Source organism: Thalia democratica, chromosome 3, assembly GCF_965202585.1.
Source record: "Thalia democratica chromosome 3, ktThaDemo2.hap1.1, whole genome shotgun sequence".
In the NCBI taxonomy this organism is placed as follows: Eukaryota; Metazoa; Chordata; class Thaliacea; order Salpida; family Salpidae; genus Thalia; species Thalia democratica.
In genome coordinates, this window is record NC_139167.1 from 42,245,475 (window position 1) to 42,259,378 (window position 13,904).

Below are 13,904 nucleotides of genomic sequence, written 5' to 3' on the forward strand. Positions count from 1 at the left end.
ATGTTTTGTTTACCTCAACTACCAAAATCTAAAAAATAAATTGGATTTTTTCACTATGTGATACGAAATAAAATTACATCACGACTTATAATTAAGTTGAATCACATTTTAATTCATACTATTATGTTATACTTTATTGAACGACAAAAAAAAAGATGATCAAATTATTTTGTCTAGGACGTTTTGCACATAAATAAATTTCAATTATCGAGTTGCAAATCACGGATACTTTTAAACGTCTTGTCAAAGACAAATGTATTAGTTAAGCAGTTAATATTGTAAATGCATCGATAAACAAATATTCATACATAAAAAAAAAAAATTAACAAACTTAAATTTTGAAAAATTATTAGAACCTTTTTGACAATTTAGTTTCGTAAAAATGTAGTAAGTGACAAAACTATGAAACATTTTTAGTTTGTTTCAGCGCTTTTGCTTCTCTGTACAAAAAAAAATAGGTTAACAAAGTTTAAAAAATAAATTAATGTTAAGAATAATATTTTTGTTTATCATCATGTTAAGCTTTTGCTTTTTAATACAAATAATAATTTTAAAAGTATTTTCTTACAGTTAAATTTTTTGTTTTAAAACAATTATTAAAATCATAAAAATTAAAAACTAATAAGTTTGATAAAGAATAATTACCAACTAATTATACATTTAATCACAAGTTTTATAAAGTTAGGTCTACATAGTCATAGACTCTTATAATTAAAATTAAAAGTTAATAATTTAAAATAGTATTCAAAATCTTACATAAACTACTAATACACTGTTTCTAATTGTAAATTAGCGCCCAAAAAATATTTTCAGAATATGCTAAAGTAGTAATGCTTTAAAACTCTAAGTAAACTATTTTTTGTTACAATAAGAATTTCAAATCATTGAACTTTAAGTATTAAACTTTTTTCTACTTTTTTAATTTATTTGTTTAAACAATATAGGCGGAACGGAAAGGCTTACAGTTCGGAAAAAAAGCAGAAAAAATTAAATTCTCTGTAAAAATTTGTGGGTAGATAGCCAAAATTTTAGCGCATTTAGTGCTTAAAACTCAACTAAAATATTTTAACTATAAAAAAAATTAACCAGTTGACGCGTGGCGATTTAAAGGGTTTCCGCTTAGTATAAATTTTGCTGTCGTCAATAATCGAAAATCAACGGTGAAATAAAAAAAAAACTATTAAGGAATTACTTTAACACAAAAGATTTTTTTTTAAAGATGTTTCAACGAGCTGCTTAATAAATAAATAATAACACTTTAATATAAATAATAAAAGTAATTTAAAAATAGCAAAACAATATTAAGTGTTCAAAATCTATTCAAATATGAGTTCGGAGTTTTTCTAATCAAATTTGTAAATAATTTTTTGCCAGTAAATTATAAGTTTTACTTTTAAAGTATAAATAAACTACAAAGCCATTCAACAAGGTTCACAAAAATAGTTTTTTTCCTACCAAGATTTAAAAAAAGTATGGTCATAAATAACTGGCTTACCAAGGTAGCAAGCTTTGAACAGACCTACCTATTAGTTGAAAACCAAAGCCATATTGGAAGATTTCAGGTTTAACTGAACGATAATTTATTAAATAATCAACTAGGTAAGTAGAGTTTACATAAAATGAACAGGTTTTTTTAAACAGAAGACTAGTATTCATTTTTCATTTGAGTAGGTATTTATATTTTTTCAGTATATTTAAATTGGGTTTCAATAGCATTGGTCCAGTCTAGTTTGTATAAAGTTGTATCATGCATTTTTTTGTTTATACTATGCTAGTGTTTTAGTAAAAAAAAATTTTAAATAGTCTACATTTTATCTGGGTAAATAAACTTATTTATCTTTATAAATGTTTTGCCAAAAAAAAAAATAAATATTCAAATCACAAGCTCAAATTACTGGTAACATTTAAAATTAGTAATAAGTTGACTTTTTTTATGATTATTACTGTTGTTTATTTTAGTTTTTACAAAAAAAAAATGATATACTATTTTAAATGCTTTTATGCTTGTTTGTATTACTTTTACAGTTTAGTTAAACTCTTAGTTTAGATTTTTATTCAAGTTTTTAAAAAACTGATAATTTTAATTAAAAAGGTATTTTTTTTTTTTTTTTTTTTTTAGTTTAAGCATTTTTTTTTGAAACAGCTTTATTTTACTTTATAAAATTTTTTTTTATTATTGCAGATTTATTTATCATTATTTTATGTTATACCTTTATTTTATTACTACTTATTTTTTAATAAATTAAGTTTATAGTAGAACCCAAATTCTTAAACATACTTTTTAAAACTTTTTTTTTTTTCAAATCACCTATAATGTGTAAAAGGTTAAATTATTTGCTAACACTACAGATAGATTTTAAATTTAAAGACATTTCAGATTAAAACTTACCTTCTAACGTAAGTTCAATAAATATTTTATTTGTGTTTAATGTTAGATAGTTTAAATAAATAAAAATGTGTGCATTTTTTTGTCTACGAAAATGTTTAATATTGTAAAGCTTAATAATCTCAATTTTTCATAGAGTTTTTCGTTTTAGAGTTTAATTTAACAGTAAATTTTTTTTTAATGTTTTAGCTCATTATAATTTTGATTAAAGTTGGTTATGCAACTCGCTAACTAAGAGGTCTTTTTGTGTACCCTAGCCAGGTCCTTAAACCAAAAATCTTTAAACAACTTTTCGTTTTTTTTTTGTTTTGTTCAATAAACTATATAACAAATTGTATTTTTAAAACTTTTATTAAATAAATTAGTCAAAAGAGTTGTTGTTTTATAATTATAACTTTACATTTAGTGTCTACTAAACATCTACAAGCTGTTAAATAATTTAAATTAGTTAAAATAGAATTTTAACTTGTCTTATTATATTTAACTTATATTTACAAACATAGATATTTATAATACAAATGCATAGAGCAAAGCCATTTTATAAGATATACTATTTGAAATCCGTTAACTATTGTTATATAACGAATTTTTTTTGTTTAGTTTTGAAATTTTAATAGATACTACCTTAGACTCCATTAAAATTAAACATTTTTAAAAACTTACAACTATTGATTTTATAGAAAAATTAGTTTTCAATTTCCAGTTAAACGCGACATTGACCTACTGTGGGGCTTAAAATAAATTCTATTTATCTTTTATCTAAACAATAATATTTATTGTTCCAGATAGCAAACACCATTTAAGAACAAATATAAGACAAAGCAATTTATTGGTGCTTACTAAGTTTGGCATATAAGACAAAACAGTCTATCTAAATTGTTACACAACTACAACTCAGGTTTTGAACAACTTCTTTCATTATATAAATTTAAAACCAAATTAAGAAAAAAACGTTCATCGCGCTATGTGAAGAAATCATAGATACCGTTGTTAATCTATTTGATGAAAATAAATTACTTGAGCATGAAATTTTAAGTTTTACCAAAGAAACTTCTAAACAGTGTTAAAAAAATTAATTCAATTACACTTATAACCGAAAGGTTCTTCGTGCACCAGGTCCTAGGACCAAACATTTTAAGCGTGTTACGTCAACTAATATTTTAAACTGTTTTAAAATTTTATTTAATAAAATCATAAATGTATACTACTACTAAGAATTAAGTATGACTACACCATTTAAATTTTATTCACACTCATAGTCATACATTTTAAACCAACCTTTACTTATTTTTATTAAAAAGTAATATGGTATGTTTTCAATTGCTTTAAATTAGAGTATTTTGAGTTTAGTTATACTTCTAATAGTACTTAACTTAAATTATGACTCCTATTAAGAAGTTAGGAGGTAAAATAAAACTTCTTACTTTTTATATTCCCATTTAACGGTAATTTACCATATAAGTAGGATTTGTTTGGAATAATTGTTCAATAAAATAAAAGGTACAAATTAACTTTTGATAAAGCTATTACAAACTTTTAAAACTTTTGCTAAACAACCTATACTGAAAGTTTTCATTACTCGTTGTTATAAACTACTTTATAAAAATTTTTAACACTAATACTGATGCAAGGTTTGTAAATTGGTTCATTGCTATCTTTTTTTTTGTTATATTTACTTTGTTACTGAAAAATGAATCCTGGACATTTACCTGCAGTTATAAAGAAAATTCACATTAATGATATTATAATGTTTAATAATTAAGTTTCTCAAATCTTTCTGGTATGCTAACCGATTTTTTGTGAACTATTTTTTAGTCTTTGACATTTATTAAATATATAAGACAAGATTTATAAGATGTAACGTTAAAAGGCGTTAAATCCTGAAGATCCTGATAAGCTAAGCTTATCAGAGTATATACCACAGATGTTAAAAGAATAGTTACTACTCACATAAATACTATACATAATTATACATGCTTTTTTTCTAGTGTGTGTTAATATTTTATAGACTCCGTAGATCTGTTATTAAATTTATTTGAGAGCAGTGAAACGCCGTTAGTCGGAATAAAGTTTTGACACAAAAACATCTATGGTAAGACAAGATTTATTTATGATACAAAAAAACAGCTAACTTTCGTATCGTTTACTCAGTTTCTACGTTTAACAGTTTCAACGTATCTTCAGAACGAAATAAAGTACTTAGCAAAATTTTTAAAGAATTACAAAAAAAAAACATTATGACGTTTCAAATAAAATTGAATAGTTCTAGTTAGCTTATCTTAAAAACAACTTATGTACAAGTCAACTTATTTTTGCTTTGTTTGTTCTTGTTTTGGTTTTATTTTATTGCTATTTTTTGTTATTGGTTAGTGATTTTTGTTCTTTTTTAATACATGTTTTGATTGTGGAGGCAGGGTTGCTGCCTTTCTTTTCTTTTATTTAATAATAAATCTTTTTTAATTTTTTTGATTTCGTACTTTTCTAAGCAACATAAATGGAATGTTTTGTTGTTTTTCGGTTTTGTTTTAGTTCTGCAGAGTATTTCCCATTTTAAATTATAGTCTTTGTTTGTGTCTTTTAAATCCCATATATAGCTCGATAATTCGTTATTGTGTCTTTTTAATTTGTTAGTAAAGCTTGCCTTATGGTTGCTATATCTGTTTTTAAATGTTGTACTAGTTGAGCCCACGTAAAATTTTGTTATATTGTCTGTTTTTATAGTAGCTCGGTAGATTATATTTTTTGATAGGCAGTTATTGTTTAAAGTGCATTTTTCTTTCCTGCAGTTGCAGGAATTTTCTTGTTGTTTGAAGTTTAGGTTGTTTAGTATTTTGTTATTGTGTTTAAGAACTTTTCTTTTGAAATTTTCCATACAGCTATAAGAAATTTTGAGTGTGTTCCTGTTAAAAATTTTGTGGTATGGGTGATTTGTGTCAAAGTGTTTATTTACCAAATTTAAGAATTCTTTGCCTATTTTAGTTGCTACAGTTAGGGAAAAAGGTGGTTTAAAAATTTTTTTTTTTTCTTTTTTATTGCTTTTTGTTGTTTCATTTGCTTTTTGGTATGTTAGATTGAATTTGTAGTTGACGGATTTTAGTGCTGATTGATAATTATGTTTGTAATTACAAGATTAAATTAATTAATTTTTACAATTAAAACAGTAATTAAAACAAGATTTATATATAATTCTCAAATCGGTCCAAGATACAGTCAATTATTTTTACTCGTGATTTTTTTCCCAGCATCAATAGTTACAAAAAATCAAACGATGGTTTAAAAAATCTGCAAGTTTATTGCATAATTAGTTCAAATCGATTTCGGACAACAGTCTTTCTTAAGTGAACTTTAAACTAACAAAACCAAAACACATTCATGTAACTAAGTAAATAAAAGTGAAAACATATATTATGACGTAGTACTTCAGAACTGTGTATAAAACCAAAATTTTAAAAGCTAGAATATTTGTTACATTATAATGATATTTTTGTATGTAAAATTAAATCCAAATGAAATGAAAAAAAACTTTACCGATATAAACTTTAAATTAAAAACTATCTTAGTAAGAAACTGTTTGATGTAACTTATTGTTAATAAATAATTTTGAACAAAAACGAAAACAAAAATTTCCTCAAAAATTTATTGGTTCAATGACCTGGATAGCAAAAAGACCTCTCGGTCATCGAGTTGCATACCCAATTATAAATAAAAACTTTTCCTAAAAAAAACTTAAAGTAATTACAAAAACCTGTATAATAATAAACTGTATCTTACAAACTTCTTATCTTAAAGAAATAGTATTATCGATGAATAAAAATAAATATTTTTAAACAAAACCTAAGTAAAACAATAACACAAAAATTGAATAAAGAATTAAATTAAATCGTTTTAACGGAAAGTATTTTTCTTAATATATTATTTTTAAAGTAAACATTTTATCAAATAAACAAAAAATTAAAAATTATTCTGAAACAAAAATTATTCTTAGTAAAACTACCCTATTAAAAATCAATTGTTGTAAAACAATTGGTTTTAAAAGTTTGCTATTATCTATAAAAAGGCAGTATTGTTTTATTTATGTTTATACTTGCTTGTAATATATTAACCCATTTACTCTCTAAATAATCTAAGTTCGTATGGCTGCTTGTTGAGTCTGTAAAAGTGATTGAATATGCTTCTTCAAAGGTTTCGTTCGATGTTGGATGCTTGTTGGCATAGTGAAGTTTGAGTGCAGCTCGATCATTTGTCTCGCTGATGGTCATGTTCTTCCAGTTATGTCTGTGAGAGCACCATCTTTTGGAAAGAGACGTAATTTTCTGTCCCACATAGTGCTCACCACAGACATTGCACTTTGCCGCATAAATCCCAAAGTTTTTGCAATTCAAATTCTTTTTTAATTTAATTATTTTACCACTTTTTGGTTCTATTAAGTTAGTTTTTTTCACTATCTCGCCTACTCCCCCTCGGTTGCATAATAAGCATTTTCCACATGGGTGAGATCCACCAGTTGCTACACTATTTTCATGGGCTTGGATTTTATAGTTTTTAATAGTGCCGCAATAATTATTTAGAAGCAATAAAGTCTTTAAAAGATAAATGTTTAAAGTCTTGCTTCTGTAAGCCTTTAGTTGATGATATGATTAATATCACAGCAGAATGGAAAGATCGGTTTGGACCTCCAATGAAGAAGGCAAGAGAAATAAACGAAAATATAAGTATATTTTTTACCCGTTGTCGCTACATGATATTTGCTGAGGCTGATTCAATTCACTGATTGATCGTTCGATTTAACTTAAGATTTGCTTCTCGTCAAAGTGAAGCTTGGAAAAAGTTATTCATATCAAAACTTTATAGTTTTTTTATTCTAAAAAAAGTATCTTATAACATTTACTCTAAAAATCTAAAGTTTGAAATAAGAGTCAATAAAAAAAATTCGATAAAAATCCTGACGTGATGGGTGCGATTTCTTTAATACAATATTTTTTATACATTCTAAAATAAGGTCTTTTGAAAAACAATAGTATGATTATCTATTTATTATTAGAATAAAATGATTAAGTTAATTTTTTTTAATGCTATGACAACACTCTAAAGACTTAAAACTAGTAAGAGATATTGAGTATAAATCTTGATATAAGTTGTGCTTACAAAAAGTGAATGCTACTCAGATAGTGAAATAAAATAAATTCCATATCATTTCAGTGTTTTTCGTAAGTGGAATGATAGTTGTAAGTTTATGTTTTAAACTTACCTTTGTTACGGTTTCTCTAAATTATTCATACACAACTCTCTATAAGGAAATTATGTTTATAATAGTAAAGTTTCTTTTCGTAACCATTAAACTTGTAGTAACATTTTTAATTAATTTTTTAGAAATAGTTTCAAAATAATAAGAATGTAATTTTGGTATAAAACGAACAGGGAATTTTTAATAGATAATTTTACATACAAATCTTTTATAAAAACGTAACTGTTTTAGATAAATAATCTTTAAAGAAATTAATTTGCATTAGCTTTTTTTCTTAAAAAGTTTACTATTAAAAGAGGGTAAACTTGCTTTGTATTTGCAATTTTAGTCAAAGTAAAAACAAATATTCTTTTATGAATATTTTAGAATTAATATTAACATTGTATTGTACAAAAATATTTAGAAAACTGTTTATAAATTTAAATTAATTTTTTAAAAAACAATTTTTACTTAAAATAAACATAGTTCGAAATTAAGCAAATCTTAAAAAAAAAGTTTTATAAATTTGTATGTCTACAAAGAGATCTACACTTAATTAAAGTAACGACCTCATAAAACCAGGTCTGAAATGTTTTTTCTAATTAAAAGCAATTATTGTTTTTTTTTTTTAATTTACTTCTGCATTATAATTTCTTTCATTTAGGTGTTTTAGTTAAAATCTTTAACTACTCAATCCAATGTATGTCTTTTAAATAATTAATATAAAAAATATACATTTTGCTAAAAATATGATTTTAAAAGAAGTAAATTAAATATAATCTATACCCTGTACTGTATGTATAATTTTTTAAGTTAAGTTGTGTCATTCAGTAAAGTTGATGTCTCTTTGACAAATTATTAAAACTTTGTTTAATCAACAGTTTTAAAAAAAGTCTGTAACTATTTTGCTACGTATATAAGACACATGTAGTTTATATTATTATTTTTGACCATTTAAGTAGTATCAGACATATGATAATTGTCATAATTTTTGAAATTATCATTTATTGTAATAAAAGTTTTCTAAATTCTAACTTTAGATAAGTTAAAAATTATTAATTTTAAACTTTTATAAGTATTAAAGGTACATAGAAATTAGCCTAATATAAGGTTGTTGTTTTCTTTATAGTTGCCATTTGACAGGTATTCACAGCAGTAGAGTTTTTTTTACTCTAAGAGATTAAAAAAGGTTACGATAAACGCTTATTATTAAAAGTCAAGTTTAAGTTTTGAAATAAATTATCAGTTGTTTTAGCTTTGAAAATTTTTTTTTGTATAAACAAAGCTTAATTAGTTTACTTTTATCACAATTTTTTAATAATAATACGTTCTAGTTTTTAATAAAATAAGGAACAAAATAAAAGTTTTAAAAATCTTAAAAAAGAACAATGCTTATAAGTTATAAGTTACAAGATTTTTACTTTTATAATTCATTAAAAAGGTTGAGTTGAAGTATATCTATATTTATTTATTTATTCAAATAGCGGAAAACTTTTAAGTCGATAATAAAAACTGACAATGTGTTTAATAAAATTTAAGTACTGCTAATTAAAAAAAAAGTATGGCATTGGACATTGAGTATTGACCTAAATTATGTATTTCCTTAAGATAAAAGTCCCCTAAATAGGAAATAAAACATTATAAATCAGAGGTAAAGCTTGATATGATACTTATCTGTTTTAAAAATCAAGGCACTTCTGATCTGCCAAATTTAGATAAATGTTTTTTTTAAGTCAAAAATAACAAAACTTTATTTATGTTTTATTTGCTATATGTTTGGTTAAGACGTGTTAGAGCTAACTGTAAATATAAAAGTTTTTGAGTAAAATGAGATAGGGTTTAAATGTTATATAGGTACTTCTGTAGTTTTACTTTGTAATTACAGGTGATGACAAATTGCTTGCTTAATCTTCAAAAAACATTGATCGTTGTATAGGAAACAGTAATTCTGATGATTTTCTACCATTAAAAAAAAATATATATAAACATATAAACATAAATTATCATCTACTACTAACTCAAAAAAGAAATAAAAATATCAGCTTTCATTATTATGATCAATCAATTGGTATGGATAAAGTCCTTTTGGCCATCAAGCTAATAATAATAAACATTATTTATATAAATAAATTGAAGCAATAATATAATTTATGAATTGACAGAGAGTTGAGTTAATCTTTATTTATTTTAGTACTGATGTAGCGGTAGGGAGTACTAGGGTGATGTTTGCTTGACTTTTGAGTACATTTGTTTGGATGTGTTTTTGCTTAATTAAGAAGAATGTGAAAAAAAAAAGTTCAAAAAAAAAAAATTTGCCACCCAAAAAACTAATTTCACTCCTGAAAATTATATTTTTTCTATTTTTTGACTTAAACAGTAATAAAAACACTTATACATGCCCTAGATTTATAATTTATGTCGTAAATGAAGGCTTATACTTAATACTTATTGACATATGTTTAAAGACATATTAACTGCTTTTGATGTATTATGATGTCATAATCACCCTAAATGTGCAAAATTTGTCTGTAAAATGTAGGAGTAGTGATTACAGCACATTTTTTCGGTCATATTGTAAAATTCAAATAAGTACATATGATTCGGATGTGTTTTTACTTAGTTAAAAGGAATCTATAAGAAAAATTATAAATTTACAAAAAAAAAGTTGCTGCCCAAAAAACTGATTTAAACCCCAAAAATTACCTATTTTTTGATTTTTTGACTTATACAGTAATAAAATTACTTAAACATGTCCTAGACTTGTTATTTATATCTTAAATGAAAGTTTATAACTACAGGCATAAATTAAAGATATTTCAACTGCTTTTGTTGTATTATGACGTCATTATTACACTAAATATGCAAATTTTCTCTGTAAAATTGTACTTTTTTTCTAATATAAAAAGCAACTTCTGCTGTTTTACTCTTAGTTTTTTGATTTAAAATATAAAATGTGTTGAGTCAGATAGGCAGAAAGGTATTACTGATGTAATGTCTTTTCAATTGCATGTTGATATATATATATATATAATACATTTTAAATCACTTTCCTTTCTTAGAAATTATATTTTTCGAGATCATTTTATATAAGTAAATACAATTACAGTTAACTGCTATGAGTTTAAAACTAAAAAAGATTTGATAAAAAGCTTTCAAATTAGAGAATTAAAGCATTTAAACAAACTAATAAATTAAGTTATAATTTATTTAGATGTACAATACTTTATAAACTTTATCTAATAGTAATTTAAAAACAATAACATACTTAAAGCTAAAAAGAATAATACAGATAAACATTTATTGTTTAATTAAATAAAATTTCTTAAGTTTAAAGAATAAAATTACACTAATTTTAATAAATTTACATGCACTTTCTATGATATATAAGTCTAGATCTTTTACCCTTAGACAGGTGCTCTCAATAATCATAACTTCTAATAAAGGAAAGTGATTTAAAATGTATTTTATATATATATACCAACATGCAATTGAAAAGACATTACATCAGTAATATCTTTCTGCTTAGCTGACTCAACACAGTTTATATTCTAAATCAAAAAACTATAAGTAAAACAGCAGAAGAAGTTGCTTTTTATATTAGAAAAAAAAGTACAATTTTACAGACAAAATTTGCATATATAGTGTAATAATGACGTCATAATACAACAAAAGCAGTTGAAATGTCTTTAATTTATGCCTGTAGTTATAAGCTTTCATTTAAGATATAAATAACAAGTCTAGGATGTTTAAGTAATCTTATTGCTGTATAAGTCAAAAAATCAAAAAATAGTTGATTTTTGGGGTTTAAATCAGTTTTTTGGGTAGCAACTTTTTTTTTGTAAAACTATAATTTTTCTTTTAGATTCTTATAAACTAAGCAAAAACACATTTAAATCATATGTACTTATTTATATTTTACACTATAACCAAAAAATGTGCCGTAATCCCTACTCCTACATTTTACAGACAAATTTTGCACATTTAGGGTGATTATAACGTCATAGTGCATCACAAGCATTTAATATGTCTTTAAATATATGTCAATAAGTATAAGCTTTCATTTAAGACATAAATTATAAATCTCAGACATAGTGATTTTATTACTGTTTAAGTCAAAAAATCAAAAAATATGTGATTTTTGGGTGGCAAACATTTTTTTGAATTATTTTTTTTTAGATTCTTTTTCATGAAGCAAAAACACATCTGAATCAAATGTACTCATGAATTTTACAATATGACCAAAAAATGTGCAGTATTCCCTACCCCTAACTGATGTAGCATAGAGGATGTATACAAATTTTCATGAAATATTAAAAAGTAACATTCCTGAAATCATGGTACATTTTTTCAAAACTTTACAATGGAGAAAAAATGTTTCATTGAGCTACACACCATTCACCTGTAAACATTGTTTTGAGTTAATTTAATTAAAAAAGCTATAATATAAAAAAAACATTATTATTTTTTGAACTTTAAAATAACTGAAAAGTAATAAATTGAGTTTAAAATGGTAAGCACTCTTTTTAAAACCCATAATTTCTTTTATTGACCATTGAAACCATAGCTTACTATGGGCACCACACTGTCTCCTACCATATATTTACTTTGTATGAACACATATGTTCTCATATTTATTGTTTCCCTTTCTACAAGAACAACTATATAAAATACAACTCCATAAAAGCAAAAAGGGAGAAATTCTAATGTTACTACAAACAAGATGCTTATTAATATAAATACAAAATTGTAAAATCATAATATAGTTCCGAAAAGTACTTATACATATTTAGTGTATGTGCTTCTTGTCTTCTGAAATAGGTCTAACACTTAAAGTCAAGTAATACAAAGAACTCAATGAGCTTACTTTTTTTATCTCACTGTAATTGAAGATTGGAATTTTGAAACTGTAATTGAAACTAAATTAATAAATTTTAGAATCCACAAAAACATCAACTCAGAGTAATCTAGCTCTGCTTAGACCTAGTCAATAAGACCATCATCAGCCTGAAGAAAAATAAGATTAAAAACACTGAAATAAGTTAAACAAATAGTATATAAAAATTAGACTTGATGTTAATATGATTGACTTTTTAGAAAATTATGTCTCAGCCAGATTTAAATACTCCAAAGTAGTCTTATCTTTTAAGTTTCTTGAGATTTTCCACCATGTTTTACAACCAAGTTAAGGACTATAAATATTATTTACTCTGATAAAAACCATTAAAAAAAAACCTTTTGAATGGTTATGTATTTAATTTATTTTAGTAAAAAAGTCTTGATAATGAATGGTAATATATACCTTTTGAGTTTGAACATAAAAACTTTTCACTCAAACTTCAGCGTAATTTTTACATATAATATTTTCTTTGTTATTTTTATATTACTGACAATTTCAGTTTTAATTTTTAATGTATACATCTTATTGCTCTATTTGAAAGTCTGTTAATCTAGATAATTTTAACTAAGTTTACCTTACTTCAATATAGCAAAACACACTTAACATGACTCATTAAAATTGAATTTGCTTCATAATACTGTTTTTTATTTATTTAATTAATATTTTTTTATTTTTTTAATGATAAAAAACATCAGAACTTACTCTCCCCTCTGCAACAATAAACATTTTCTTAAGGTCAAGCGAGTGAGTTTAAGCTCATCACATGTTATTCCACCCTCCATTTTATATAAAATACCTATTGTTTTCTGTAACTAAGTTCTAAAATTTTGATATACTAAGACCAATAGAGATTACTATCTATTGTAATACCCCACTACTATCTACCTTTGTTATTAATGAATTTTTTATCTCAATATCTAAAACTATTTTTTTTTAAGAATATGTTTTAAGGTAATTAAATAGCATGTATCCTATTTTGTTAATACTTAGTTTAAGTCTGTTAACCATTTTGATATTTTATCTAGTTCTGAATTAAGGTATGTATTGTCTCTTTTTAGGTTAATTTTATAACAATGTGGCACCTGTGAAGTTTGATACTTTTAAACTGATTTTCAATCACTGAATATTATAAAAATGATAGTGGATCCAAAACTAAACCCTGTGGAACTCTTACTTTGACACTCCCACATTTTGATACATGCTCTCCAAAATTAACAAGTTGTATTTTTTCATTTTAGTATAATTATTAAAATTTGAATAACTTGAAGTTATTCCAATTTATTATAACCTGTCTAACAAAGTCTTTTCATCTACGCTGTCCACGGCTGATCAACAAAACTGCACAAACTAAATTTATCTTATTAAAGGAGATCAGTGTACTTTTCATAAATTCTGAC